Source organism: Poecilia latipinna, unplaced genomic scaffold (assembly GCF_001443285.1).
Source record: "Poecilia latipinna isolate Pla-1442-1.1 unplaced genomic scaffold, P_latipinna-1.0 Scaffold396, whole genome shotgun sequence".
Classification (NCBI taxonomy): Eukaryota; Metazoa; Chordata; class Actinopteri; order Cyprinodontiformes; family Poeciliidae; genus Poecilia; species Poecilia latipinna.
The window spans coordinates 416,420-422,227 of record NW_015113012.1 but is presented as its reverse complement, the minus strand read 5'-3'; positions in this window follow the sequence as shown (position 1 = coordinate 422,227).

Sequence of the window (5,808 nt, the reverse complement as noted above, 5' to 3'; positions counted from 1 at the left end):
ATTCTTCCACACGCGCACATATCAATTTTTTTTTTCTTTAAATATTTAAATTCATCCTACACTTGACTCCCAGCCAGTTCAATCCATGCAAAAAAAAAAAAAAAATGAATGTAGATGTTTGTAGTGTAAGATCATCCTATATTTTCTCATTAGTGAAAGCCAACCAAATAGTTTGAGATTTGGAAAAGTTATTATTCATATTGGCCTATATGGCCATGAACTAGGTACAAGGTTGGTACAAGAACTATTAATCCCACAATTAATTGTTTCAATAAATATAAATTAGACCTCCTTCACAAATTCCTTTTAAATAAACCTAATTTTTCCAAATTTACGGTTCATATTTAACTATGACATCCTTGAATTATTTTATTGATCCCATTCTTTCCTCATCCTTCACCTTTTACTTAGCATTTTAGTTGAGTGTTACTAAGCAATAATTGCTCTTTTTGGGACAACATTATTTACATAAATTATTTGTGCTTCCCGCGTAGTAAAAATGAGGTTAAAAAGAAAGAGCCTCTTTTACTCCTTATGATCGATGTTGAAATTGTCATGATCTGTGTTTATTTTGAGTTTTTCTATGTTTTCCTGTTTCCCTGTGAGTCTCTGTCCTGTCCTCCCCGTTGATTGATCCCCAGGTGTGTCTCGTTTCCTTAATTACCCCGTGTGTATTTAAACCCACCTGTTGTCTGTGTTCCTCGTCGGGTCCTTGTCTAAGTTTGTCGTTGTCGTCGTGTCTCACGTCTGTGTCTGTTCCTGTGCTGCCAGTATTTTCTGTTGTTCCTCCTGGGTTATCATTAAATTATCTCTTATCATGACTACCTGGGATTCCCGGCGTCTCTCTCACCGCTCTCCTCAACCACACATCGTGACAGAAATTTGACATTCACATAATGATTTCAGGTTCAGTCCAGAGCATATCAGAGATGTTTAATTTAGCGTGCCCTCCAAACAATAGATTCATTGTGTTTTGGTTTAAAAAAAAAAAAAAAAAAACTATTAAAACAGTTAATCCAAACTGTGAAAACCTCTACTAATCTGATGGAGACACAAATCCCCTTTGCAGAGGCTTGGTCCCAGGCGAGCTCAATATTTCAAAAAGAGAGGAAAAAGGAACACTATCAGTTGATTAAGTTTAATGATTTGGTGTTTTATTTGCTGCACTTTCTTGTCTCATGTTGTTTTTCCTTAATTATTAGATTTTATGTTTAGTGGCTGACAGAAATGAGAAAATATAAGAGAACAGATGGATGGTCTGATGGTGGTTTTCTGTGTCTCCCTCTGAGTCATTGTGACCCAGAGCAATCTGGGTGGAAGGAAGAAATGAGCATCTCTGCTGAGATCACAGGGTTCAAGCTTTCCCAGGAAGAAGCTGCAGAAAAATACCGCACTGATGAGAACGCAGACTACTAGATCTGAGAGTGTGCTTGGGTCAAAATCAAAACAAATTAAGACTGTTTAATTAGAGACACTGTTGTATATTACAAAGTTACACACAAAGTTTGTTCAAAAGGAAATACACTTTTTTTTTTAGCAAGGAAACAAAATATGGGCCGTGTATTTTAAAAATGTCCTTTTTATATATTGATGGCTGAAATTAACACTTTTATTCATAGAAATGGTTTTACATCCAGTTTGTTTAAAAGTTAACTGCAGTTTAATTTGTTTTGACCTGTAGTGATTAATTCTAAATTTTGACATTGACTGATCTCAACTTGAGCTTTTCTTTTAATGGAAACAACTGGCATTGTTTGTTTTTTGTTTTAAAATAGTTACAGTTTATAAATGTTAGGTTAATCTCATGGAACTGCAGTATTGAATCACTCCATCTCTCTCGCTGGCAGAGATTTTTCTTAACACCGAGAATGACAAATCACCACTCGCTGTAATGCATTGGATATGATATTGGTCCTTTTTTTTCTTTGTGAAACAAATATTTTTTCTAAATGCAATTGAATGTTTTAATCAGTAAACTTAATGTCTTTAATGTCTCTCAAAAATAAAAAAAAAATCATGTTTCTGTCATGTTTTGTGTGTGTTCTACCATACTCGCAAAATAATTTTTTTGGCGAGTAGGCGACAAGACAGCAAAGAAGATTTGTGTGGGGGACATGGGGGAGAGCTGGGACATTGGGCATAGGAGCCATTGTCATTTTAAAATTAAGCATGCATTAAGTTGAGATCATGATCCGTACCCCATGGGAGATTATCACCAGTCTCCAAGCTGCAAACGTCACACATCAAAACCCCAACTCTGCCTCACTGACTGTAAATGTTTATAAAATGAAATATGTTGAAGTGTGCTCTGGTGCTAAATGCGACAGTCTTCTTGCTTTAAGTCTTAGCGGATCATAAGTTCACAGTATTTCAATTGTTCCACAGGTCAATGCATTATTGAAAAAGAGACGTTGCAGGAATTGCCATCTTCTTGATTTTACTCCTGAGGTTAAAAGATTTATGAAATCTAATATTTCCTATATGTTCCTGCAAGGATGTGAAACAGAAAGCATTGCTGTACCTGTCTGTGCTTCATTTAGGATTACCTTTTTTTCAGTTTTTTTTTTTTTTTTTTTTTTTTCATTTAGATTTTGTGAAACAGAAAAATTTCACAAAATCTGTCAAAATTTGGCATACGCTATATCATTGTCTGTCTTTTACTCGGAAGGACTTTGTGATTTCGTCTGTGAAAACAACTATATTAGTAATCGTATGTACTTATTAAAACTTATAAATGAAAGATTGTTCTTTGAAATCACGTACACTCCAAAACAAACGTTTAGTTTTTATGGTTTTTGCTCCAGGTAATACCCCTGCAGCAGATCTCCCTTGCCTTTCAGTGGCATGGCAAGGTGCTGCATCACTTTCCCGAGCAGCTGACACTGCAGCATGCACAACTTGACATGCAGGTAAGCCGGGCTCTCAGAAATATTTTTGGTTATTGGAAAAAAAAAAAAAAAAAAAAAAAAAACACTCACAATTTTGATATATCATAAATACCAAACATACACTTTGCTGCTTCAAAATCGACAGAAGTTCAACTGAAATCTTTATGCAGTGACCCGACAATAACATTACTAAATCGCATGTTACGCAATCTGATGAAAATTCAACTCACCATGGGGTGTTGAATGCTCCGTGTGATACATCCTGACCTACTTTCTGATTATTTCAGCTAACGACTTTGTGGCCACTTAGGGTATTCAGAGACTGTGCATTGAGTAGGAAACTTTCATCCCCAGATCATTAATTATAAAAAAAAACAAAAAAAAAACGAGGTAACATCTTAGCAAATATTACATGTCCCATCCTAATGCAGTTGAACACCAAAACTGGACATGCAACACAAAAACATCAAAGGCAACACTTCCAGACATGACAGGATTCTCCACAAAATGAGAATTTAGATCCATGCAAGACATGCTTGTAGACAAACATAAGAAAAAGTGTGACCAATTGAATGATTACTCAACTACTCACAGACACAATGGTGTAATAACTTGGATCACGGTCGCTTCACCGAACTCTGGCTGCAAAAAAACAACAAAAAAAAAATTCCGTGATTTTTCTAATGGATGCCAAAATATGCAACTGTGGCAGCGATGCCAACTCATTGTGGGCCATGATGTCTTGTATAAAATGACCTAGGTTTAAAACAAAAAAAAAAAAAAGCTAAAATAGAATCAGAATTTGGGTTAGCACTGTGGTCTGTACCCAGTATATAAATATTAATGAATGTGTTCACAGAGGAAACTCATTATAATATCACAGTATTGTGGAAGGACTCATTACATAATCACTGTATTTCTTTGAGTTGCTTTTTAAGCCACATATTAGAGCAACACATGGGCCAGATGACCAGGCACCTCCACAGAGCAACTTAGTTTAAGGAGTTTGAAATTCTCTCACAATCTAAAAAAAGACATTATTAATTTTCTTATTTTCCTATCCTACTCAGCTCTCCTCATACTGTACTCTCTAAGGCAGTTCTTTAACATCTCAGTCATACTTGTAATGGTTCCCTTTGCCATGTCTCCATTGCCTGTGGAGTGTGTAGGCTTTCCCCATGTGTGGTTGTGTTGGCATGGAAACAGGAAAGGGATTGTGATATGCATTTTTTTTTTTTTAACCCCTGTCCCTGGGGCTGCAACATGAGGAAAGCCTGACACTCCCACCCTCCACTCACTACCCAAAAAGAAAGAAGAGCAGAATATGTCCAGAGAACACATTTCTAAATAAATTAATTAATAACTTGCCGTTTCTGGTTGAAAATGCATGTTACTTTTAAGACAAAAATAGCTTTGAGAAGTCATCACATTCTGCCACATTCCTTTGCAAAATTTAGCTGTCTATGATCTGTTTCATATTTCTTTAGTTATGATCATATCTCCACATAAAAAAATTATAAATAATACAGTTGATTTTTTGGGGGGATCTGCAGAGGCATTTAAGACTATAAAAATCCCTAGATTACTTAAAAACTTGTAAAAACATATGATGTAGTTTTTTTTTTTTTAAATCCTCAGGGAATAGTAATTATTAAAAATATATTTTAGTAGATCAGATTCTCAACTGTTTTTCACATTTGTTGTTGGAGCCTATTAAGAAATAGATTAATTTATTTTTTGCTATATTATTAATTTCCACAGATTTAAAGCCATGCGAATGGTAGATCTATTGTTGTATATTTATTTATGTATTTATTTATTTATCTGTTTTGCTTAGACCCCGGCAGTGATTAACAAGCAGAAGCAGCTGCTGGGGCTGATCTGATGGTTTGGTGAAGGAGTGAGGAGTGAAATGGTTTTTGTACAGCAAATTAACGTTTAATTTTAAGTCAACTCGGAGATTATTTTTTGTTATTTTTTATAAGTAAAAGAAACTCCTTTGGAAACAGGAAAAGTCTCCGCGAGTGCTTTTTATTGTTTTGAGTGAGTCGAAAACCTCCTCCAGAGGGACTACTCTGGCATTTTTGTTTTCTGGACATTTTGTGATGCAAGAGTGGCCTTAACATTTGTAATAAGCAGAAAAGTTACACATGATCAGGGCTACAAATAATTCCACTGGATTGTTAAATTGTAGCCTGGCAAAATCAAAACTTTGCTTCCTGCAGAGGGTGTGAGCTCTCAGCTGTTGAGAAACGATCGGCGTGGACTGTGTTGAGGTTTTAAATGTCATCCAGTTGCTAACGTTTGCCCGTGACATATGTAATGTGCTAGCTTGACGCTAAGAAGCTTACTGGAAATCGCCTGCGATGTAAACAACTATCCTCCACTGCGAAGAAAGAAGTGCAGATCTGAACGAGGCGGCTGTTGATGTCAGTTCAACACTTGGAAGCGTGGCCAACACGGACTGAATGGCTTCCTTCACTTCCTCCGCTACCATCGCTAAAACTACAGGCAGACTACAATTCCAAAACAGCGCAGAAAATCGACGTCATAATTCAGAACTTCTCCTTCCGTTTGCGCATTGGTACGGTGTAAAATCCATCTCAAAAATGTGTCTTGGGATAAAAAAAAAAACACCAACATGAGAAAAGTTGTGGTCGTAGTCTAAGAAGAATATGTCCAAAGAATATTTACCCAATTTTTTGGGGGGGCAAATAGTTGTTCAATAGTCACCAATATTGGGGAGAATATTGTGAAATTGTGATGTGATATGCTGACAGACTTCTTCCTAAAACATCTGTATGCAGAAACCGAATCAATGTTTCACAGAGTATTAGTCTTGTGTAAACTTTTTTATTTTCCTCCTAACAGATATATTTCTTGCTTAGTTGAATTGTTAGGTTATATGGGGCAATATAAT